Source organism: Maniola hyperantus, chromosome 8 (assembly GCF_902806685.2).
Source record: "Maniola hyperantus chromosome 8, iAphHyp1.2, whole genome shotgun sequence".
Lineage (NCBI taxonomy): Eukaryota > Metazoa > Arthropoda > Insecta > Lepidoptera > Nymphalidae > Maniola > Maniola hyperantus.
Window position 1 is genome coordinate 13808391 of NC_048543.1, and position 27580 is coordinate 13835970.

At 36.4% G+C, this 27580-nt stretch overlaps 1 protein-coding gene and 1 long non-coding RNA gene across 2 annotated transcripts in view; one reads left to right on the top strand and one right to left on the bottom strand.

Moving 5' to 3' along the window:
• The window catches only part of ds (dachsous cadherin-related 1), a 428813-nt gene that overhangs the window by 17207 nt on the left and 384026 nt on the right, over window positions 1–27580 (top strand). The gene's annotated exons all lie outside the window — the stretch shown is intronic.
• On the bottom strand, window positions 24991–25612 carry LOC138402652 (uncharacterized). The gene is made up of 2 exons (XR_011237011.1): window positions 25371–25612; window positions 24991–25130 (listed from the first exon to the last, which is right to left on the bottom strand). It is a non-coding gene; the product is annotated as an uncharacterized lncRNA (long non-coding RNA).

A 27580-nucleotide genomic window follows, 5' to 3' on the forward strand; every position in this document is an offset into this window, starting at 1 on the left:
GAGGTTTAAAATTTGTGTAGTCCACGCGGACGAAGTCGCGAGCATAAGCTAGCTTTTTATATATCATCATCATCATCATGATCAACCCATCGCCGGTCCACTACTGAGTACGGGTCTCCTTTAAGAAAAAGAAGGGTTTGGCTATAGGCCACCATCACGCTGGCGAAGTGCGTATATATATGCAGACTGTACACACACCTTTGAGAACATTATGGAAAATGTAGGTTTCCTCGCCATATTTTCCTTCTGAAGTGGCAATGGGCAGGGCACTTAGTTCGAAAAATCGATAGAGGTTGGGATCCCAAGGTGCTGCAATGGCAACCTCGCACCGGAAAGCGCAGGATTGAAAAACTCCCCACTAGGTTGATGGACGACATCAGACGAGTCGCAGAGAGCTGCTGGATTCAGGCGGCGCAATACCTTGGCATTTGAAAGTCCCTACAAGTGACTTATGTCTAGCAGTGGGCAATGGGCATCTATCGGTTGATTATGATGATGATGATGATGATGATAAACCACACCTAACCGTGTGGGGTCTGCAGGTGTGCGTCCCCCCGCCTCATACCCCGATTGCTATCGCAACCTGTCGCGGACTATTATATAAGGTTATTTCTGCGCCTGTCTAGTACCTACATTTAAACGTAGACGCTAATATTGCGGCAAAAAGGCATTACCCGATGCATTCCCACAGTACAGTGCTTTTTGCTAGGGCTAATTCGACCCGACTAGGTAAGCTCGTAATCGGATTTTTATTACTCGATTAATTATCTTTTTTTACTGAGATAGTTATGGATCTTTTAATTACTTTTACCGCATTAGGTAAATGTTTTTAGTTTCCGATAATCACATTTGCTAACTATTTTTGGACTTGCTTTTAGTTTGTCCGACTAAAAAATCAAAGGACCATGGGTTTAATAAAAAGTTGCCATACCCCTTCCAGGTTAGACCGTTTCTATCTTAGACTGCATCATTCATCACTTACCACCAGGTGAGATTGCAGTCAAGGGCTAACTTGTATGTGGAAAATCTGGAAACGTAAATAAATCACGTACCTACAGTGCGACAAGTCTATCTTGGCGCGTGGAGAAAATCGGAACTAACGTGGCCGTCAAGTGTCCACTTTGGTCTTGTTTGAATATTCTAAGCCTTATTGTACTCCAACAGCGCCCCCCTGTCAATGTCATTCAAGTGCCAAGAGAGCGTTGTCGCACTATAGAGCTGCAGTTTCGTTCACCAAATTATACTCAAGTCAAGGTGCTTGGCTTTTTATCACCCATTTTTTTTTAAATAAAAAGGATGCTGTTTAAATAATAAAAATCATATAATATGTATCTGGTTTTTTTAGGTGGGATGATTAAATAAAATGATTGTTATTGAACAAAACATAAAAATTTGTTATCTAAATGTATCTACCGAATAATTACTATGGTTCGACATTTGATGAGACACGTTTTATACTGCAAAGCTTTTAAGATTTTACAATTAAACCAAACGGCTGTAAACGATCTTATTTTCGGTTGATTTTATTGTCCCTATCAGTTCGAATAATTAAATGTTAATGGACCTTAAAATGACAACTCTATGTATCGCCAAATTATGCAAATGTCAATTATAACTCATAAGTATTTACAAAATCTTAAAAATTACCCATTAAAAATCTTTTTTTCAGCTTTTTAATAATAATGTCGTACAGTACGCGGCCGAAAGTAATGTACATCGGCCTTTAGAATGCCATTTCGGCTTTGTAGAGCGTTGTCTCTGTCACTCATACCTATATGACGTTTTGTCGGTCTCAACGACAGGGACAGCGCTCTAGAAATCTGCTATCTCCTTCAAGAGGTCGATGTACTGTACTTGGCTTGCCACTTGCCAAGCACGCGGACAAGTTGACTTGTAACGTGTAGTGTAAGCTTTATAGTAGGCTAGGTTTCATTCAACCGAGGTACGATGTAAGGTCATTGGCTGGATTCCACAAGTATGAACCGATATCGTAACGATTAGCTGACAGCCGTGTAGAATCTGGTTTAAATTTTTAATATTCGAATTTATTAAAAAACACTCCGCCTGCTACGCACAATGTGGAAACTAACTCGTATTAAAACTTTAACACCATTATAACAGTTGAATGTTTTCTTTTCGCTTTTGCTGCTTTTTAAGGTACTTTTAATTGAGTACTTAGCACTTTTCACATAATTAAAACTTAAATATTATGTGAAGCTCATACATTCGTATTTTAAAAAGTGAAGGAAGTAGGTACGCTCGGGTGTGTGACACGCATGCGCGTAGTGGCCATAGACTAGATAATTGTACACGGTAGTGGTGCAAATGGCAATAGACCACAGATACTACAAAAGTATCGCAAAAAACGAATTAGCTTCGCTTTTTTAAACTTCGATCGTATATTCGAGCTTTACCTATATGTATCTAGCATTTAAACTACCGTGAGTGATTTCCATTCTAAATAATATCTGTCCCGCGCGCGCGAACGGACTCCCTTGAAAAAGGACCCCGTATGGGTTCGAAACTAGTCGGGCTAACGTCGACTACACACGTAAGTAAAGCCGGGACAGATATTATTTATATGTATCTAAGTTTTATGGAACGCTAGGTACTTAAAATAAAAGAATAGGCGGTACTGTTAGAATAGCAACTATAGGCACGGCTGAAGCTTTCCACCAGAATCTATCATTTCTGTGCACAAAAAACATCTAGGAATCACATATTTCTGGCGAGTAGGATATTCGCACTTCGTCAAAAAAGTCACCACGAATTCAATAAGGCCTCCATCATCATGGTGGAAAATTCCAATATTTTTCTACCAAACGTACAGTGCGACAAGTCTATCTTGGCGCGTGGCGAAAATCGGAACTAACGTTGCCATCAAGTTGAATATTCTAAGCCTTTGTTCTCCAACAACGCCCCCCTGTCAATGTCATTCAAGTGCCAAGAGAGCCTTGTCGCACTGTAGCTGTGTTTTTTTCAGGACTTTATGTCGAAGCGTTTTAAAACCGGTACCAATGTTAAGTCGATCCTATACTTAGGTACCGCTGCGCGATTCCTGAACTAGTTAAGTGTGAAATTAACACCTGTTCAATTACGATACTGAACTATCATGTATCGAATTGGTATCGATGAGAACGGCAATCGATTATTTTAACTCGCAATAGATTGCGACGAGAATTACGTAATCGATGCACTTAATCGTGATATGAGGAAATGGTTGAATTTATTTCGAGATAAATACTTCGCTCTTGATGATAGTGATTGACTCATTGGCAATTAATGATGTAGGTACCTAGAACATGCTATTAGATGCTATTATACTGTAAAATATTAAAAGATTTAATTACATTTTGATCCTTATTTCATATGGCAGGTAGGTGATTACAGTAACTACACTAGTAAGTATAAGTACCTACAGTACGCGGCCAAAAGTAATGTACATCGGCCTTTAGAATGACATTTCGGCTTTGTAGAGCGTTGTCTCTGTCACTCATAGCTATACGACGTTTTGTCGGTTTCAACGACCAAGACAGTGCTCTACAAATCTGTTATCTCCTTCTAAAGGTCGATGTACATTACTTTCGGTCGCGTACCTACTGTGCTTACCTAATACATACTATACTATGTATGTACTTACCATCAAACAGCTGATGATGGTTCCGTGGTCCCATCAAGGGGGGTGCAGCTTCCCTACATTGGCACATGAAAAGATTTTGCATAGAAAGTGCTGCCATCAATTTTTTCAGGTACACCGTAACTCAATGATACTTACCCGGATGATGATGATGATGTTGACCGGAACTCAATAAACTATGGTCCCATCATAAATTCTCTACGTGATTCATAGTAGGTAATTCTTTTATGCCTAATAAGTAAAACTGGTAAAACCATACCTACCGATTTATCTTCACATTTTATACTAGTCTGAAATACACGTAAAAAGTTTTGTTTGAAAAAACTTCTATTTATAGGGACCGTGTACATTATATTAAACACGTTATCATCTGCACCCTCAATAATAATTTTACATCACGAAATACAGAAAAAAATGCACTTAATTCCAACCAAACAGTACCAACATTATAATAAGCTGTACATCAGTTTTTCGACGAATCTCATTTCAAGGTAGCGTCTTCTTTTAATGTACTGCAAATGTAAGAGAGTGAAAGGGAGGGCGATATAGTTGAATATTGCTGCGGGAAAGAAAATTATAGGGCTGTCCACATTGAACCGGCGCGTAATGATGGATGCGCGCGGGTTGCCGCTCGCTCGGTTAATGAGAATGTGGTAGCCCTGTAAGTGGGCTTATTCTATTTTCGAATTTTGTTTACAATTTTGCTACTAAAAGACGTGATATTGTAATTTAGAAATTATTATAAAGTCAAATATTATTACAATGGTTGTTGCCATGATTTTAATTATTATCCTTGATTCAACCGATCAGCGTAAATTAAAGGCTGTCCCGTATTGTAGAATCATCCGCGGATGTTTTCTCATTTATTTATTAGGGTTTTAAATCAAGTAAGGAGTTTTAAAAGTTGCCATTGACATGATAATATTACAAAGATACACATTAGAAATGCAAGCACTATATTTCCATATCATCATCATAATTTCAACCCATCGCTCTACCGAGCACGAGTCTTTTCTCAGAATGAGAAGGATTAGGTCATAGTCCACCAAGCTGACGAAGTGCGGATTGGAAGGCTTCACTCTTAGGTAGATATGCAAGTTTCCTCATGATTTTTGCCGTTAAAGCAACTGATAATTAATTGTTTAAAATGCTTACACAGTTAAAACGAACTGAAAAGTTAGAGATTTGGACCCTCGGGATAGAACCCCGGACACCCAAATAGAAAGCCAAAGCCTTAAATAATGTAATATGTACACCACGTCCATTAGTCAATATTGCATTTGCTCATTTTTTAGACACGTTTAAAGATGGTATATCTAGGACTGGTAGTGTATCAATGACGGACGTCCATACAATCATATCGCGAGCAAAATTTATCGACTAGGGGTGTCCATAACTCTCGATATTCGGTATCGAGTGAATACAGTTCGTATTTGTACGGTTTATCGAATAGAGCCTTAGTTATGTGCTAAGGCTATCGGGGGTACGATAATGTCTACGCTTGCTACGCTCTCGATGTTTTGCATTTTTTGTTTATTGCATGCATGCGTTGGCGGTTTTATAATGCAAATATTTTTAACATTAATCATCGTCACCTATCTACATTGCGACAAGGCTATCTTGGCGCGTGGCAAAAATCGGAACTAACGTTGCCGTCAAGTGTCCCCTTTGTTCTTGTTTGAATATTCTAAGCCTTTTTTCTTTAACAGCGCCCCCCTGTCAACGTCATTCAAGTGCCAAGAGAGCCTTGTCGCGCTGTATAGTCAAATATGTGTTCTTATTTTTTTTATTATAATATTAGCCACGATGACTTATATTCCCCTTTCCCTTCAACTAAGCGTAAAGCTTGTGCTAGGAGTAGGTACGACATTAGTGCAACGGGTGGGGTTTGATTTTTGAACCGGCGACCTTACGGATTTCAGTTCGCTCCTTTAACCGTTGAGATATCGAGGGTCTTTTAATTATGTACTAAGTACTTATTTACGTTCTTTTGTTCAATATTTTTTTCTCATTTTATTGTTTTGTTTGTCTATAATAATCTATTGCGGTGGAACCATGTCTCGTTAACATCGAAATGACGTCATTTGACGCGTATTTAAGTACAAATATACCATCAGCTAGAAACTTCAGTCTAGTGTTGACGTCACTAAAACGGCGGCCACGCGCATTAGCGATTTGCGCCGGACTTATTACGTCCAATTTTTAATACCTAATAATTTAATTGAGATGAGACTTTGTACAATTGTTGTCGATAATTACGTTGTTGCTAAACGTGAATAATAAAATATAAGTACAAGTACTTATAAACTTTCACTGTCTGTTTTCTCAAGGAAACAGTTTCTTGTTATCGACGGGGACAACGAAAGAATAGCTATACGTAGAACTCAATGAAAGTCACTTATCTTATTTCTTACTTATTTCTTGTAAATAAAATACCTTCCAATAAAAAGTAACCTTTATTTTGTGTTTCCTAGTTCAGGAAAATTTTAATTTTTTATTATCTATCTACTTCTTAGTGTCAATATGCGTAATGCATTTTAGTTTATATATACGTACTCGTAAGTTGGTTTTTCTCAATATTTCTAGAGATAATCACCATGATATTAAATTATTATTCGTGATAAAACGTTTCTGCTATTGTTATGTGAAGGTTATGTGCTTACTTACGTCTTAGTTAGAGCCTAGAAATATATATCTACATGTATTTTAATTCAATCGGTTCAATATTTATAGCTAGGTACATATTTTCAATATATTATTATCTCTTCAATGGATTTTGTTAGAAAAAATATTTTACCTAATCTATTAAAAACCTATATCAAAAATACCTGTATTGAATTGAATCAAAAAATTACATTTCTAGCTAAGAAACGTTTTCTCTTTGTTAGTTCAGATGCATTTAAAATTTTCTTTAGTGTAAGTGTAACTTCGTGTGTGTAGATGCACATCAAATTATCAAAATTAGTTCATTAAGCATTAAGGTAATTCAATATTCTTGTGACTCTGTCTACACGCATGACTAGAGCTATCATGTAACCAAGTACCAGTCTCATTTAAACTACTCCAGGTTACTGTCCAGGTTCAACGCACCCGCCGAAAAACTCAAACTGCAATTAAATCATAAATTTCACAACGATACGACGCAACCAACAATCACACAACAGATAATGAAACAAAACGAATCGATAAACAAAAAAAGAATCGAGACCTCGCATACATAAATGTTGCATGCAATCGATTTCTCCCGTCGTAGTCGGAAAGGAAATTAGCACTATCGATTCTTTTTTTAATTTTTTTGAATCGATTACGTCGAAACTTATCGCGACTAACAGAGGCAATAACATAACACACAGCGAAAGCATAAATCTCGTTTTATGCGAATCGCAAAGTGGTTTGTAATCGATTATAAGTTTCCATGTAAAGCGTGCATAATTAAAGAGTTCCGTTAATTAATTTGAATATCATCGTTCTATTTTTTTCATATCTGGCAACAACGAGCGAAATTAAAAAAGGAATAAAAAAGATGCGAAGCGGATTGGGTATTTTTCGTGTGCGTTTCGAGTAGTTCTCATTCCGTAGATTCCTTCTGGTGCTTTGATTATAATCTATCGTGCGGGTCGATATCCTTTAGCATTTCATCGGCAAATATTTCACTAAATCTTGCCCTACCCCCTAAAGATCGCAGTCTCGATATGCAAAGGAGCTCAGAACGAATTAAAAAATAAAAGGATTAACTCGAGATCGTTGGCCTCTTAAGTGACCCAAATAAGATAACTCCTAAACGACACATGGAGCTCCGAGCTGTCAATAAGAATTAGGGATAATGTTGCTAGTTTTGAAAATCATTAATCTTAGCAATTTTTTTAACGTTTTTTTCTAAAGGCTTTCGTTTCCATTTGTTTTGTTCAAGGTAAATAACATTGATTTTTTCAAATATCGAATGCAGCCTTGATTCTTTTTTCGATCTTTATTTTACGAAGAACCTAATGTATCGCCTTCATTATTAGGTTCTTTTTATAGTCGGCAATAAAAATGTTGGGAACAATAAAAAATCCTATCAATATCTTGGCGAAACGATTGTTGTTAATAGACGTGAAGGTTTCGCGGGCATTAATATACATTACGATTCTTCTTTAAATGGGCTACGAGAGAAAAAGCGATTGAAGCGAGACATCGCTACGGGAGGCGAACAAGTGCTCGCAGACTACTTTTTCAATATAAATTAGTTCTTGATTCAGGTCAATAATCAAACCTTACCCATGAGCGGGAGTCATAATGTTTTTAATTTTTACTTCTGTTTACGTAAGTATGCAATACCCAAAGATGTTATAAGTACTTACCACATAATATACATCTACCTAAATGCCAGAACTTTTCGTATAAGTTGGAAGTGCCTTCGTCTACTCTTTCGCAAGTTGCTCGATGATTTGCCTGCTTTACTTTAAATTTTATAGTAAAAAACGCATGTAGTTTTCAAAATGGTTCCCTAAATTGTTTTCGAAACGGCCTAAATGATAATAATATTTCAACGTTTTAAAAATCTTACAGTCTGTTCACTTATGTAAACTATTGTACGAATATTGATATTTCGGAACCATAATTATTTTACTAAGATAATAATTTTTTATGCAGAAATCCTTAAAGCTTTAATATGAACTCTTTTTTGGATAATATTATACAATCAGTCGAAGTTGAAAACTAAATTATTTAATGTTTTTTCAGGTAACAAGCACAATATTTTTTTTAGATTAGATTTTGTTTTTTTTCTTGTAGATACTTGCTAGTTGCTTTGCTTATTATAATTAAAAAATATATAATTAATTTTTCTGAAGTCAATAACTGCTTTAGTAATAATTGTTATATTATGTAAATGTGAATCTTCATCAAGCGCCAGACTAAAAATAAACGATAAAAATTAATTAGATCATTTTACTATTCTTGCCTTACCTATATACATACTGTAGGTGATGTCATGATACCTATGTATGTGTGTCATGATACCTGTTATTATAGCTATATACTACCTACTCGTAATACAGTGCGACAAGGCTATCTTGGCGCGTGGCGAAAATCAGAACTAATGTTGCCGTCAAGTGTCCCCTTTGTTCTTGTTTGAATATTCTAAGCATTTGTTCTCCAACAGCGCCCCCCTGTCAATGTCATTCAAGTGTCAAGAGAGCCTTGTCGCACTGTACGTCTATTGCTAGACATAGTCCATAGACGGTGACTTTCATTGAACTATTTTCTTTATGCATCTAAGAAAAGGTAATTTTTGTTCATTAATTTGTTTACATGATTTACTAGAATGAGAATTTTATGTAAACAGTCTATTAAATTGTTAAAAAGACTATTAAACTGACGATTGTATTGTAGCAATAACTCCTAAAGTTCCCCAGGTGGCCAAAATATAAATTAAAAGTAATATAAAATATAATACAAAATATAAATTAAAGTAAATTTTCTAATCTATAATATCTTGAATTATGGTACCTAGTACCTACGTATTATTATAATACTAGATGATGCCCGAGACTTCGTCCGCGTGGATTTAGGTTTTTAAAAATCCCATGGGAACACTTTGATTTTCCGGGATAAAAAGAAGCCTATGTCCTTCCCCGGGGTGCAAGTTATCTCTATACCAAATTTCGTCAAAACCGGCTGAACGGATGGGCCGTGAAAAGCTAGCAGACAGACAGACACACTTTCGCATTTATAATATTAGTATAGTATGGATTGGCCAAGAGCGTGTCACATCCTATACCATATCCACGGAAAGAAGTTAATTCAGCGCTCTGTCTGTTACGTAATCCCATACAAATGACAGAGACAATAATCTCAATGGGCGTTAACCATTTTGAGACCAATCAGACAAACAAGTTTTCAAAAACATTCTAAATTTAATTCAAAAATATTTTCATAAAACATTCGAAATTCAATTCGAAAACATTTAAAATTTTGACACCAATCAGACAAACAAACAAGTTTTGAAAAACATTCGAGATTTAATTCGAATTTTTTTTCAAAATACATTCGAAATTTAATTTGAAAACATTTAAAGTTTCGTTTGTGACATTTTTTTAACTTTTTCTTGATTTTCCTTCATTGAGATTTTCCTTCATTTTGACGCTAGGTAGCCTAGTTTCCTTGATTTCACGTCACCCATAGCCTAATGTTTGACACTAGCATATGCTCGCGAGTCGCGACTTCGTCCGCGTGGACTACACAAATCAAACCCCTATTTTACCCCCCCAACTAGGTGGACGGACTTAATCCGATCCGCAACAAACACACCTGTCTCCGTGTGTGCACATAATGCCAACAACAGAAGTCGCTGGAGGGAGATCGCACGAGCAGCAGTGAAGAATCCATAGCCACGACCACTCTGTCAAGAGTGAACGATTGAGAAGAAGAAGATTTTACCCCCATACGAGTTGAATTTTCAAAAATCCTTTCTTAGCGGACCTCTACGTTATACTTAATAGCTATCTAGATGCCTAATAGCAGCCCGATCCGTCTAGTAGTTTGAGCTGTGCGTTGATAGATCAGTCAGTCAGTCAGTCACCTTTCATTTAGATATCGTCGAATCAGGATCAAACCGAAAGTTCTCTCAAGGTTCCCCATTCTAGTTCAGTCTCTGGTACGGGTCATTAAACTACTTTGAACCTCGCATGTCGCATTATAAATCTCTCACAATTTATTGCTGTCATATATTGATTTAAAACATAGCTAATTAATGCAAAGTCTTAGAAAACAACGTTTTATTTACTGTTGACAAATAACACGTGTGTTATGTAGATAACATCTCAATCTCTTATCTGCAAATAGATCTTTATCTTTTTAGGGATCCGTAGTCAACAACGAGTTTTTTAGGGTTCCGTACCTCAAAAGGCAAATTAAATTGTGCGTTGAAAGATCAGTCAGTCACCTTTTCCTTTTATGCAGTGTGTCCGGACATGAACTAGCGATATTTTAAACAACTTATATATAACAACTATTTTCAAGTACAAAATATACACTCTAAACTAAATGGCTGCCACACAGGTAGGAAGTAGATTCGGCCCAAATTTAGAGTGTATTAATTGTACTTAAAAATTGTTGTTTTTATAAATATAAGTGTTTAAAATATCGCTAGTTCATGTCCGGAAACACTGTATATTTAGAAGATAGGCTTATGAATCTTCATATTCGAAGGTAATTGAGATAAGTATCTCTGCAAGTTAATGAATTGCCAGTAGATTAATGAAATCTATCAAAATTAATATCGCTAACAGTTTCCTGTGTTAAATTATTCGCTTCTAACTGTAAATCTCGTATGGCTGTTAATTAATTAAGAATTTGAATATTAAACTTTTTTTTAAATAAGTAGGTACCCACAGAGACCTATCTGGTGTTATTTATAGGATTCCGTAGTAATACAAAAAACCTATGTCTTCGGGAGGCTTCGGTCGTGGTTAGTTACAGTCCTACCAGCAAAGACGTGCCACCAAGCAATATAGCATTCTGGCATGATGCCGTGTAGAAACCAAACGTGTAAAAACGTGCGTCAAATGTAGTTCCAAATTATTAGCAAAAAAACATTCAGCCCGACATTTATACCTGAATAAAGCAATAAGGGGGTAGCAACATGGCTACGTTGACATATTATAACAATAGTTATACAGGGTGTAACTAGAACGCTGGCAAAACGAAGACAGATGATAGTAGGTACTGATGATCAGTGATATGATAGCACAAGAAAAAATGCGAAAAAACATATAAAAATCCTATATTTTGTAACGTAGATAGAGTAATAAAGGTAGATACATGAACGTTTGCTTTCTCATTCACACTAAAAAGGGAGCACAGATAAAGTTACTAATGTGATAAACAGAGACGCAGCTAACCTATTTTTTGTCCCTTATCGTGTAACTGGTTTTTTTCAAGAATACATACAACTAACATACAAGGCATGCAACTTTAGTTGCGAAACAAACTTGGAGAATTCGTGGCGTAATTGTATTTCTCATGAGCTATTTACTTGTTTTCACATAAAAAACGTTTAATACAAATATTGTTGATCAGTTAATACAAATATTTACTACTAAACAATGGTAATACTTGTCGTGTTATTCATCGTTACGTCGTGCTATCGCTATCTCATACGGTTACACAGTACTTAAATCTGCCTATTATTCTATCTACGTTTTGTAAAATTTCACGATATATTAAAAATAAAACATCTGACTGACGCTAGAGGTCAACGAACGTTCCGTAAGTAGGCCAATCGGAGTCAATACTGCATCGTAGGCGGGGCATTGACCCGAGTTGTGCACGCTATACATTGCGGGTTTGAAAAATACTAAATCACTAAAACTACAAAATTAGGCAAATGGTTATTGGTATTGGATTGTGTTTAGGTAGTATAACAATAACACTAAGTTTTTACTAGCGTTCTGGTTACACCCTGTATTATACTTTTATAAAATTGCCTCAACGTCGTACAGTCAAACAGAAAAACATTAAACATAATAAATTCGCAAAAGGAATGCCGTCAATATTTTGCGCAACTTTTTGCTATGGAATACTCTATAGACTAGAAAATTGCTTTCTTGAAAACGATTGTATATAAAACATCTCTATCAAGACTTCAAGAGCTATGATGGAAATACAAAGTAAAGTCTTATGCGGTATGTGAATGGAAATAGTTTTTCTATTTCGAACAGGTGGTAGTCCTGACAGCATAAGTGGCACAACTTGCTCTACATATTGTACTAAAGGTTCAATGCGTTTTATATTTTTACTATATTTTTAGCTTATGCTCGCGACTTCGTCCGCGTGGACTACACAAATTTCTTTCTTAGCGGATGCCTACGTCATAATAGCTATCCGCATGCCAAATTTCAGCCCGATTTGTGCAGTAGTTTAAGCTGTTCGTTGATAGATCAGTCAGTCAGTCAGCCAGTCATCTTTTCCTTTTATATATTATTATTTAGATTTGTTTGAATGAGTTTGCAAAAATTGTTAGGTAAGTATAATGCATATTATCATAAAGTGAGAGCTTTTAATTATGGCACTAACTACATGGCGCCACCACGTGCCACCTCGATAAAATATGCCTCAAAACAGCTTATCTTTTGGGCGACCATTTATGGCAGAAGTGACGTATGAACGTTACTTGCGTCCGATAAAAAATCCGAGTTACCTACTTTGAAGCATTCACCCAAGTCGCGCCTAAAATGTTTTTATTTTCATAGCATGTATACCATCGATATTTCTTACTTATTCCAATGACAAATCATGCAAAAAGTTACATTCAAGCCTCACAGAACGTCAATCAACCGTGCGCTAGTATGCAAATAAGCTCGCTTCATTGCATTCGTGTGAACGCGCTCTAAGTTCTAAAGTCAAAACACTGCGCAGCTATTGAAACATAACTTCAAAAGGTGCTAACGTATCGTCGAAGCTGACTGTACATTATTACAAATTTCAAATTTAGTATCCTCTCACGCGTGTTCCACATTCCATCACTGGCCCTATCATGTTTTTTAGAAAGCTTAATATGATCCCGTGGTTGCACAACCTATTTTTAACTCTATATTGAAAGCTGTAAAGTTTATTTTTCAACGAGGGGTAGTTACTCGTCTGTAATTAAGGTTCGTGTACGGCCGGTCGACATGATATTGTTTTTTATGGTTGAATAGTGGATCCCATAGATTAAGGTATTTGACGTTGTGTTCGTATTCAGGTTTAGTAGCCTCACTATTCTATAGGAAGCGATTAACGTCTAATGGCTTCACCTGGCTTCGCACGGCTTTGATTTATGAAGATTCCGTACGTAAGCTTTACTTCAACACAATGGTTTTATGCAAATCGCTTTGGAATACGAGTTTTCTATAATTATGTATATTCATAAATGTCAACATCTTTTTTTAAAAATATAATCTGTGACGAATCGTGTCGTCGTACACAGATACTGAATAATATGTTGTAAATGTGGAATTCCTTTTTCAAACTGACCTTGAGTTTAAAGCGGCAGTTATAATAATATGTGGTAGGTTACCTTATGGTTAACTTAGTTTTTACTAGATGATGATAAACCCATCGCCGGCTCACTACAGAGCACAGGTCTCTTCTCAGAGTGAGAAGGGTTTTGGCCATAGTCTACCACGCTGGCCATGTGCGAATTGGTAGACTTCACACACCTTTGAGAACATTATGAAGAACTCTCAGGCATGCAGGTTTCCTCACGATGTTTTCCTTCACCGTTGAAGTAAGTGATATTTAATTAATTAAAAAAATTTACTAGATTAATAATATTAACTAAAATAATTGTAATGAAGTATTTAATTTTGAAAAGCACAAAAAATTTCTTAATCACTAGGTATAGTCTTTAACTGACGGATGAGTTTATCATTTTGACAGATTTATAAATCAAAAACTGTCAAAGTGCCAATGTATTTTCCATAATCTTAGTTTTAGTTGTAAACTACCTAAATAATTTAGGTATATTTATTTTAACAGAAAAATCATCCTTATATGAATAGAGCTTTTACAAGTAGGTACGAAACAAGTTGCATTGGCATGTAGAATCCAATAACAGATTTGGTCACTGCGCAGGAAGACTGTTTGACTGAGTAGATCAAAGATAGCGAAATTCACTATCAGTGGCCTACTTTTAGCCAGGTCTACTAAAGTTTTAATAAACATCTATGCCCAAGCGAACAAAATTTTTCACGGTTTTGGAACCAAATAAATCAGCGCCACCTCTTAGATACTAATGAACGACCTGTTTGAAATCCAGACGTCACTGAGGTTGCATTGGTGCTAAATAAACATTTAAGGACCAATGAGTCGGTGCCATTTTGCTTGTTCAATGGCCCTGTCCTTACGAAGTAATATATAAGTCAATGTTAATAAAGGAAAAATCTGGTTGTTTCAAAGTTCAAAGTAGTTGGTTGTTAAAAGCGTTTGTGTTATACAAAGCTATCAATTCATCTATCATTTAAGGTTTTCAATTTATTTGTGTCTAACTTCGTCAAAAAATAAAAACAGCGTTGCGTTGTCTGTTTTATATCAAAACTAATTGAAATAATCCAATAGAGGAAAAGAACAGTTTAACCCGTCAATTTAATGTATTTCTGTAATTTATGTCTAATTTGAAAAGATACTTTTTCTCCTTAGATATATGTGACAGTGGCGAAACAATATTTATGTTATGTCCAGCTGGCGCATTTAATAAATATTCAGGAAGGTAGTCGAAGGTTCTTTTCAAACTCAAAACTTTATGCATTTATTCAAAATAATCAAAAAACAAATTCTTTAATCACTGTACACTTTTTATTGTGAATTGTTGAATTTGTAGCATAATTATATTGTAATGGTAACAATTAGGTTAACTGAAAACTAAGAGCGATCACGCACTCATCCGATCCGAATCCGTGAACAAATATGGATATTTTTTTATACGTCATATGTCATAAGCTACCATACAAATAGTTCTATGACTACTCCGGAACCTATTTTCACGGGCTCGGATCGGATGAGTCCATAACCGCACTAAAGCCACGACGTTCCCAAACGCGCTCCTTCAATTTTTTTTTTAAAATAAGTTGTTAAAATGTTTGTCACCCCTGCCGCTAGTTCACAATCGAACCGAGGGTCAACCGATAGCATCTTACTGCGGGTGGCGGCTTATCTGCGACTATAAAATTAATTCCCAACGGGATCGCCACCTGTACGCTTCCGATTTCACAATACTGAATAATTAGGACTTCTAGTTTTATAATATAAATCTACTTTTAACTTTCAACCACGCGTAGTTGCTTCAACATTAAACGAATCACTCTATGATAGCCATCATACTCATTTGACATTGGCTGGTTCTACATTGTTGTTTCACTGAGTGACAGTACAATAATTTTTCGTAGAAAACCTTCAATGGATTAAAAATAAATGTCAAATGCGCTTGGTGGCTATTATTCAGTAACTACATCTTTGTTATATTTCTATTGTTTTGGTTTTAGTGTACAATAAAGAATATTTTACTTTATTTTACTTTTACATTCAATTTCTTTCTTGTTTACAGTCTTGAAGTTTGAGAGTATTTTTGTCAGAGAAGTGGGAATATTTGAACTACAATATTTTTAACTAGCTCAACTATATTTTAATATACATATAAAAGCATAGACTGATTGACTATACAACTGAATATAGGTTTTTTTAATGATGAAAACCCTAAGTCATAAAGAATTTTGAGAAATTCCAACTTGATCTTTAAAAAATCTATATTGTAACCAGTAACCTAAAACTTGATCTAAGCTATTGCCTATGCGACATCCATGGCTTGGATTCGACACGGAACTTTGAACGGAGAACTTTAAACCATTGAACGTGGAATCAAAACCATAGTGAAAGCTCGAAACTCTTCAATTCAATTCAATTCAATTTTATTTTATGGCGCTCCAAACTCTCGTACAATGCGAAAAGGCTCTTTTGGCATTTGAATGACATTGAAAAGGGGACGCTGTTGGAGAACAAGAACAAAGGGGACACTTGACGGCAAAGTTAGTTCCGATTTTCGCCACGCGCCAAAAGAGCCTTGTCGCACTGTATTACATTATAATATGATAGTAACGCAATTCATTAAACTGAGCAAGACTAAGCACTCAATAATTCATAACCAAGCATAAGTTCGATATAACTCAGTTCAGTTTGATCAAGACGAATGGTTGACCCGATTGCTCCATAATTGTTCGTATTTAGATCGAATCAATCTTATGTTTACATAAATAAATTAGAGCGTTTCTTGTCTAAAGGTTAATTTTGCACTGTTTCTCTCACTGTTTTTTGTTATCTGTGATCTGTTTGTTTGATTGCAACATGTCTTTTTGAATGGAACGCTGGTACATCGCAGATCGCAGTACAATAAAATATTGTGGCAACTTATCTGTCTGCTAGCTTTTCACGGCCCAACAGTTTAACCGATTTTGATGAAATTTGGTACAGAGTTAGCTTACATTCCGGAGAAGGACATTGGCTACTTTTTATACCGGGACCGGTTTTGATGAAATTTGGTACAGAGTTAGCTTACATTCCGGAGAAGGACATTGGCTACTTTTTATACCGGGACCGATTTTGATGAAATTTGGTACAGAGTTAGCTTACATTCCGGAGAAGGACATTGGCTACTTTTTATACCGGGAAATCAAAGAGTTCCCATGGGATGTCAAGGCTCCGGAATGCAAATCTCCGTACCAAATGTCAAAATCGGTTAAACACACTTTTGCATTTGAAATATTAGTATTTAGTACCAACCGATTACACAAGGGAATCCAGAAAGCCTACGTGACTCAAATTACTCAAACTGCTCAGTAAATAACATCAAGTATCGACAACATGCTTATTCTATGACAAAATGAATTGATTGTTGTACTAATTCCTAGTGTTTAGCCAAACGCTCGGTCGTGCACAAAAGTTGGCAAACACCGTGTTGCTTGTAACCTTATATTATCTAAAGCTAAATAAGTAACCGCAATGTTTAGATTCACCAAATATTTATAACAACCTACCAATATACCAACCAATATACAATATACCAACGTAGGAGAACTAGAGTAACCGACATAGCTCAACGGGTTGCAAAGCTGAAGTGGCAATGGGCAGGGCACATAGTTCGTACAACCGATAGACGTTGGGGTCCCAAGGTGCTGGAGTGGCGACCTCGCACCGGAAGACGCAGCGTTGGAAGACCCCCCACTAGGTGGACGGACGACATCAGACGAGTCGCAGGGAGCCGCTGGATTCAGGCAGCGCAAGACCGTGGCGTGTGGAAGTCCCTACAAGAGACCTATGTACAGCAGTGGACGTCTAATGTCTATCGTTTGATGATGATGATGTTGAAAAACTAGTTGTAATTCACAAAAATAAAAAACACGACTGCTCCGCCAAAAAATGTAAAAATATAAAGTAAATTTTTCACATTTGAAAATGGAGCTATACAGCCGACATATTGAATTTTTTCAAAAAAATTATAAACAGTGTCACTCGAGATGATGTAAGGATTCTAACGATATCCCAAACATCCAAATCTGTTCAGGCATTTACAAGTTATGGTGGATTAAACTCACATATATACATGTACCCTGAAAAAGTTACATTCAAACTTAGCCGGGCAACTCACTTTTACAGGGTGTAACCAAAACACTGGCAAAAACGAAGACAGATGACAATACTGATGATCAGTGGTATGATACCACAAAAAAACGCGAAAAATTAAATTTAAAAAATCCTATATTTTGTAAAATTTCACGATATATTGTAAATAAAACATCTGACTGATGGTCAAAGAACGCTCCGTAAGTAGGCCACTCGGAGTCAATAACGCGTCGTAGGCGGGGCATTGACCCGAGTTTTGCACACTATACATTGCGGGTTTGAAAAATACAAAGTCACTAAAACTACAAAATGAGGCAAATGGTTATTGGTATTGGATTGTGTTTAGGTAGTATAACAATAACGTATTTTTTGCTAGCGTTCTGGTTACTCCCTGTAGTATAATAGCTCCTGAAACTCCCATTAAGGAACGATTAGGACCAAAATGGAAATTCAATAGGGCATTCGGCTTCGTTAGCCTGAGGGATTGAGACATAACCAACAATTGTTTCAGTTAAGATTAGTCAGTTAAGGGCGAATTTATAACCTTTTGATAGGTAAATTAAGCGGCTTCTTGCTTACTTAGACAGGTTCATTAACATAAAGTAACGTTTCAATGAAAAAGTCTAAGAAACAACTGGGTTTCCTTTCACTAAAGACTGGCTAACTGATGGACTGGTTTTTCCCACACATAAAATCTCCTAATACTTCAGGGTCCTTGAATCGTCGTAAATATTTTGCTACGACTTATTTTATTAAGACTGACTATCAACGCACAGCTCAAACAACTTGACGGATCGGGCTGAAATTTGGCATGCAGATAGCTATTATGACGTAGGCATCCGCAAAGAAAGGATTTTTGAAAATTCAACTCTTAAAGGGAGGGGGAGGGGGGGGTGAAAGTGTAGTCTACGCGGACGAAGTCGCGGGAATAAGCTAGTAGATTTATAAATAGTGCTGTGAAAGTCATCATCAACATCGCGCGCTTTCTTTGAAACGAAGTTTGGCGATCACATAGAGAATCCATGGCGGTCTGTGGGCGAACATCATTCGATTTGTTTATTAAAGCCGCCTCTTGAAACTTTGCCTAACTAAGCTCTGTCCACCCCCTTATTTCGTTCAACTATTTACGTCTTAGGCAACCCGGAGGCCTTTTGTCTTCAATTCCACTTTCCAACACTTGTCTAGGGAATGAGAATTAGGCTCCTCTCTGTAGATGTCCAAAGAAAGCTCGCTACCTAGGTAGATATACCTAATACGATGTCTGTTCTTCTATTAAGATACAATGTTTATCCTTGGACTAATGGATCGATGAAGGTTTTTGCGTATATTATGACCCAGTTGCGCCCACGCTGCCTGGGCGTTCTGCGAACGACTTGAAACTACGGGTGTTAAATAGTCGCACAATTCCATTAGGCCCTTTAAATTAATCCAACCTATTGGCTATTACTAGTAGGTTACCCTGGCTTCGTCGCTTCGATTGGATTTCTGAAAATCCATTCACAGTATTGGCACAGTTTATCGTAAAACTGTGGTATTGGGGAGTAGAGGGAAATATTTGTAGGACTGGAGACGGGCATTGGCTACTTTGATCACGGAAAATAAAGAATATCAACGGGAATTTAAAAAAAATAAAAAATCGGCTTTGCAGTAATAAGGCAACCTAGCTGTACAGTAAACAGTGGTATTCCATTAGGAATGAGCATCATAAATCTGTATTAACGAAGCTGACCTCGCTCGCCGCAGACCGAATGGCGGCAAGTTCCAATATCTAGAATTCAAAGCCTCAATGGACTGAATGCAGATAGATACAAATCTAATTATTTTTCAATAAAGAACTGTCCAAGGAGAATATAAGAAAGTTGCCGCTTCGCGTTGTATCAGTTTAAAGCTTTATACTTTCGAGCGGAAGAATAAATAAACCCCTTTGGAATACATTTCAACGATTTATAGAGTACACACACACACACACAACGTTCACTTTTATATTGTTACCCGACCTAATAGTAACGTACGGACTAAAACTTAGCTTATACAATCGCGTATACAAATACGTATTATCATTTTTGTCTCTATTTGTTAACGGAGAAACTAGAAGAAGCCAACCTCAAAAAGAAGATTTCAAATTATCGAATAAAATCTATAAGAGTTTAACTATCTACTTAATTAATAACTGTGGTTTTCCAAGTACGTAGCACACTTTTTTAGAAACATCAGTTTTTCTAAATTCTCATGTTTTTCTTTTTGCCTCAAACTCAAACAACTCAAAGAATACTCTTTTGGCTAGCTGCTTTTTAGCAAAAGCACGATAGCGTTACGTAAATATTTGCTTAACTAATCGATGCAATATTGGTGTCCGATATTATGGTTTAACGAAATATATTTTAGAAAAAAAAACTCTTTCTTAATAGTTTTTAATATTATTTATTGGAGCCAAAGAATGTACAAATGATTCTGATTGGTAAGAGCTGTTCTTAGCTAGAAATAAATACCTATTTATTCATTTTTATACTTACTTTCCAAACAATAATACTAACAGACACACCTTATTCAAAAGACTGAAATCCATAAGAATGAAAGTTTGGATTGAATACCCATTACACAATTCACAAGTTCTTTAAGTGTGAAATTGGCTTAGTTCGTGTTAGAGGTGTGTTGCCACAGCTAAATAATATAAGGTCAAAATTATATTAGCAACACAATTGGCCACACTTTCATCTGAGACGCGCCTAAGGCTCTTTACACACTGCAGTCGATCAGTACGCTTAGTATAAGATTTTACTTCTCACCAACGTTGATTGTATTTGAGAGTCACACACTCTAGCGTTAAAGTGAAATGGCCCTTAACTGCCTTGTTTTAATGCTCAAGTTTGTACATATATTTACAGCCAGCGCTTCAAGCGGAAACGTTGCGAAATTAAAATCAACGGTACTGAATTATTGACTTTAAATCAAGAAACTTTAGGTCCATTTTACTTGACGTTATTTTGTTTCGACTCTCGAATACTATCAAAATTGGTGAGAAGTAAAATCCATACTTGGGCACCGAATTTGGGTAAGATGCGGTGGATAAGCATTCGTACAAGTTATAATGTTGGGGTAATGCGGTCAGTGGATTAAAGATTTTAAACAAGAACACTAGGCATGCACTGATTTATTCTTTCTCATATAGACATTATTATACATCAATTATATATACATGCTACAATATATACATACCCTTACATCTTCGCCCTTTAAAAACAAAAAAATTGTGTAATTCCTACTTCGACTTAAAGATACCTACCGTGACTACTTCGGATCGAGAATTCTCGAATTCGGATTGGATGCAGTGCGTAAAGAGCCTAACATAGGTTGAGCTCGGAAAGGCGTATCCTACGCTATATGCAAATGCCCGTCGATGTAGTATGGAGGCTTTCGCGGTGGAGCGGGCATTTGACAGGGCTGTCAAAAGTAAAATAATTTATATAAATAAAGGGGCGATGACATCTGCCATCCGGCTGCGTTCTAAAATACAGTGAAGGACAATACATAATAATAATTTACAAAGAGCTATAATTTGTTAGTTTTTATGTAGAGGGTAATCTCCGGAACTAATGATCCGATTTAAAAAAATATTTGAATGATACATAGCTACATTATCCTCAAGTGCTAGAGGCTCTAAATTATATCACGTAGATGAAGTCGCGGGCAAAAGCTAGTAACATTATAAAGAAGTAAACATTGTTATTATTGATTTTGTATGTAAGGGGCAATCTCCGGAACTAAAGATCCGATTCTGAAAATTCTTTCACTACTACAATATTTTCGAGTCCAATATGCTACAAATTAAGGCGGACAAGTCGCGAGTAAAAGCTAATGAGTGAAAGCACCGTTCACGATAGTTAGTTAACTTGTAACAAAACATCGAGGCTTCACCTAAACTAGCACAAGCGTTAAATGTTACCTACATTTGACGCTAGGTAGGCTATGACGCGACTAGGTCTTTTTGATTTCACCTCACCCCTAGCCTAATATTTGACAGAATAAATAAAATGTGGAGTCGGGATCAAAACCGAGAGTTTCCTCACTCTAGTTCACTTTGCTTTATGTTATGCTAGTGGTTTATAGTTTATACAAGTATGCATGGTTAAATAAAAAATATCAGAAAGCTGTCGGCACGTAATTGTTATCATTAAAATTAACAACTTGTGTTCTACGACTTTTCAAGATTCCGTATTAGTTTATTTCATACCAAAAAAGTTCTGTAGTGACATTACACTGTGAATCCTAATACACGAGACTCGAGAGCGACACCATAAGATCAAGCCGAGACACGTGCGTGTGGTTCGTGCGGCGTTGCCGATGTTACAGAGTAGTTACAAGGAGACAATCTATGTAAAATATTGAATATTTGATATTTCACAAATTATCGAGTTAAAAAAAGTCGTAAAATAAAAGTTGTTAGTTTTAATGATAATAATTACGTGCCGAGAACTTTCCGATATTTTTATTTAGCCCTGTATACTGTATAGATACTCGCCAACCCTATTGGGAAGGGGCATTTGTTTATGTAAATGGTCGTCGTGAAATGGAGAGTTATGCTGATTTTTCACTGATGCACAGAGCGTTTGCATTTTCATTTCTTTAGATAACTTTTGACCTGTGCTGACGTTTGTTTTGAATACACTGGGACTATAAAGTTTTATTACTTACCTATCTTATTCTATTTATTCTGAAATACTTATCCAACTCTTTCTGCTTTACGTTATACTTATAATATTAGAATTATTTTGATATGCAGCAAAAGATAAACCAATTTAACGTGTAATTAGAAATGATGAAAAATATCAAATACATAGCAAAAGTTTAGATTAATTCTGGCTTGGTAGATATTTCTAAAAATTGTCTAAGAAACCTCATAATGATTTTAAAATTCTAATTGTGGTGAACCCATTTTTTTCGACTCGCGCTCTTAATGCTCCTGAGCCCTGATTTTTTTTTTTCAAAATTTAAATGTCTCTGTGTAGCGTTAATAGGATGGGTATATTATATAACAGGTTTCAGGTTCAACATTTTTTTTAAATGGCTGCGACATACAGACAGACAGACAGACAGACAGTGCTACTTCAGACGGATTAATGAAACAAGAAGTTTTGTTTTGTTTGTTTTACTATAGATTACATAACGCTAAAAACGAACCTGACGTATATCAAAATGTTTATGAACATATGAAAACTTTGAATATTTTTACCTAACTATAGTTACAACAATAAAAAACCAGCCAAGTGCGAGTCAGGCTCGCGCATCGAGAGTTCCGTATTACAGTCGTATTTTTTAGACATTTTGTATCATAAATCAAAAACAATTATGCTTAAAAAAAATTTTGTGATGTAACGACAAATTCACGATTTTCTGAATTATTCCTTTACTTGTGCTCTAAGACCTACCCTACCTTCCAAATTTCATGATTCTAGGTCTACGGGAAGTACCCTATAGGTATTCTTGACGGACAGATGGACAGACAGGCTGACGAACAGACAGATAGACAGACAACGAAGTGATCCTATAAGAGTTCCTTTTTTTCTTTTGAGGTACGGAACCCTAAAAATATTAGAAAAGATGAGAGAACCAGTACAATAACACTAACTCACAACAAAGTGGCATAAGCGTCTAAAACAAAACGCATGCAAATTTATCGGCGCATGTAAATACGCTCTTTATATCCCAACGTTCGAGATGTCGCATCCATTTTTCCTCTCGCGTAGAACATCTCGAGACACCGATGACGGGGCCCGATAGCGCGAAATCATAAATATAGCTTTTACTGTCTACCAGTGCTTTGTCTTGCACCTTTTTGCTGTTTGCTCAGTGCCCCTAAGGAGATGAGAAATGAAATACCATTTCGTTTTCGAATACAACACTTGCTCCTATGCTATACCTGATTGTGTTTGTTATGAAACTTCGAGATTTTAGTTTTTAGTCGCGACTGATTGGTCCGACATGCACGCACACTTACGCAATGACCATGTAAACGACGTTACCACAAGTAAAGTTCACTAGCCTTCGTGAATTGCAAGAACTGTATCATCTTTTGGGTTTCAGTCAAGAGAAAACTTCAATTGGTGACTTCAAATGAGCACTGTGATCGAAGGATTTTAGATTATCGGTCGCAAAACGCATGCGTTTAAGAGAAAGTAATTTATTTTAATTAAGAAACAGGTGGGCGCATGATTGAGGAGGCCAAGCGAAACTAGTGTCACGTGGTGTTGCGTGTAAATTATGTACGACGAAATGAAAAAGGGAAAATGGAGAGGAATGGGAAATTTTGTACATAGACAACTTGCATCTCGGACAAAGACACTTTTTCATGGAAAATTAAAGTGTTCTTATGGAATTAAAAATACCCAAATATTTAAAAGGAAAAGGTGACTGACTGACTGATCTATCAACGCACAGCTCAAACTACTGGACGGATCGGGCTGAAATTTGGCATGCAGCTAGCTATCATGACGAAGATATCCGCTAATAACAATGATATTAGAAGAAAAATAGGTAGATAGGTTACTTATATCAAATTCGATGTTTATTAATGGCACGCTGCGTCAGCGCCGAAAGACTCAACACACATAAACGCATAGATAGTATTTTAACCTCACACAACAGAGAGTAAAGGACGGTGAACTGATAACCTCAGCTTCAGTTGCGCACGAAAAAGAGACGGTTATATTTTGCACTACCTCGTCCTGCACAGAAGAGTGGAAGAAGGACGGATATATGCCTAATAATGCGAGCGTAAAAGAGACGGGACGAGACGGTAAACTAGAAACTCCAAAGAAAAAAAAACAGTAAAGTCTTTTCGGCTAATGCCGATTTATGCCTACACTGTAGTTGTATAGTAAAATAAAAACCTTATACTGTGGTATTTAATATATTACGAACTAGCTTTTTCCCGCGGTTCCGCTCGTTTTTAGGGTTCCGTGCCCAAGGGGTGCCAACGGGACCCTATTACTAAGCCTCCGCTGTCTGTACGTCCATCTGTCAGCGGGCTGTATCTCGTAAGCCGTAATAGGTAGACAGTTGAAATTTTCACAGAATGTATTTCTATTGCCGCTATAATAAAAATAATAAAAATTAAATTAAATTAAATAAAGGGGGCTCCCATACATGGAAAAGAAGTCGAAATAAAATTACTAAATTTTACGCGGACGAAGCCGCGGGAAGGTAGGTAAAGGAATAAAATGTGAAATGAAAATATTTTTTATTTTTGAAAATATTTACTATTACACAATCTACATACCCATAGCCAAAATTCCCTCATTGTATGAAGAGACCCAGCAGTGGACCGTAAAAAGATGTTAGACCATAGTTAATTTATCCTTCCCTAAAACAGGAAATATGCACACTATTTGAATTGTCAATACTCAGAAGAGACCTATCTGTTTATTTTATATTCTTTGATCGGAAACTTTAAAATACGTACAACGATAACTTGATACGTACTTATGGCATGTGACATAAGGTACAAATTGCAATGAGTTGCATTTTACACGAACGTGCACGAGTTTGTTATTGTTAAATAAGTGAAAAATACGAATTATATAAAAGAAATAGTTTTACTTACGAATGAAATGTGATTCCTTGACTTTTGGAAACCTTGCTTGTGTAGTTTGTGCGGAATCTCATCACACACGACGGCATTTTCGGTTGTTTTGGGAGACGAAAACAAAATACACATTACTATCAACGACGTCATCGATAGCGCGACGCCAGCGGGCGACTGAGCTCAGGTTTGCTAATTAGCTTAGTTTTAACGTGCCACTTGCGGTCCGCGTATAACGTATCTACCTATTTTCTTCTAATATCATTGGCTAATAAAGCATTTTTGAATATTCTACCCCTAAGGGGGTAAAATAGGGGTTTGAAATTAGTGTGGCCTACGCGAATGAATTCACGGGCATAAGCTAGTCTAGATTTAGGCTTTTTCTGTTTTAATTAATTAATTAAACTAAATCAACGTTGTCAAGTTACGCAAACTAATATACCGAGCACATACCAAACACACACATACCATATGCCATACACACTACCTGTTTATACCTATTTGTAAATTTGGCTGAATAAAAGGTTATTATTATTATCATATATTATCTGCTCTCACGCCCGTGTACAAAATAGATTATTATTATTATTATATCCGGTAGTGAATATACCTAGTCGATCGAACAGATCAATTGACGCTCGAGACTCTGATCATAATCAGCTTCTCTTACCAAACTTAGAACAAAATAACACTAACACGTAACTATTAGACATGTACATGTTGTTATCTATCAACAATCTCACACTTTACACGTGTATTAAGACTTTACACGCAACACTTGACACTTCATGACACCACCAGTTTCTGGCCACTACTGACTGGCTGATCTGCCAGCCAGTCACCTTACCCATATTATTATCACTACCCATATTATAAACGCGAAAGTGTTTGTTTGTTGGTTTGTTCTTCAATCACGTCGCAACGGAGCAACGGATCGACGTGATTTTTGCATGGGTATAGTTAAAGACCTGGAGAGTGACATAGGCTACTTTTTATCGCGGAAAATCTAAGAGTTATCACGGGATTTTTAAAAACCTAAATCCACGCAAACAAAGTCTCAGCTAGTCCTTTTAATAATATTTAGCAGATACACTAAAGGTCGTGGGTTTGATTCCAGACTGAGACAAACACTGATGCGCCCACGTCCCACGTTGTTAATTAAAATAAATTACTGTACGCAGTCGCATTGCGACCGATGACTTATAGATGGTTCGATTAGAGTCACCGGGATAGAACCAGTTCAGGGTTATGATCTAAGCATCAGTCGCTTGTACTGATATTACTTGACTATTAAGCCTTGCCTGGTGGCTGCTTTTTCCTGTATGTTAGCAGTGGAAGGGCGGGCCGTGCTTGTCGCATGCTGCAACTACGAAATAAGCTTAAAATCATTAGCTTTTGGTTCATTGTAAATAATCGAAAAATGCGCTAAAATGAAGTAAACAACTGAATGTACTCGAAAATAACGAAACAATGAAAACAATGAGGTAGGCATTTGCGCAGAATATAATACTAAATATATAAAAGGAAAAGGTGACTGACTGACTGACTGACTGACTGACTGACTGACTGATCTATCAACGCACAGCTTAAACTACTGGACGGATCGGGCTGAAATTTGGCATGCAGATAGCTATTATGACGAAGGAATCCGCTAAGAAAGGATTTTTGAAAATTCAACCCCTAAGGGGGTGAATAGGGGTTTGAAATTTGTGTAGTCCACGCGGACGAAATCGCGAGCATAAGCTAGTATAATATAATAATACTAACGTAGCATTTGTCTCAATATAATTCAAACACTTCTTAAAGCTTCGAGGCTTGTAGGTATTTGTAACAATATTATATGTGTACAAACAAGTAAAGAGTAGAATTTTAAATGGAGATGGACTGGACACATGCTTCGAGAGAAGTCAAAGAAGTGGACCAAAGCTATAACAGAATGGGAAGTTAGGGATGGCTCAAAGCGGAAAAGGGGTAGACAAAGGAAACGATATAAAGCAGGCAGCGGGATCACTATGGACAAGAGAAGCACAAAACAGACTCTTATGGAAAAACCTGGAGGAGGCCTATGCGTCAGAAGACGCGCTGATCGGAAAGAACTAAAGTGCGAGATTTAAATTATGTAACTTTTAAATGTAATTTCAGTAATAAAGGCTTTATTTATTTATTTATTTTAATGAGTAGAATAGTGGGTATATTCGTAGTTATACCTATGCTAAACCGTTAAACAGCGC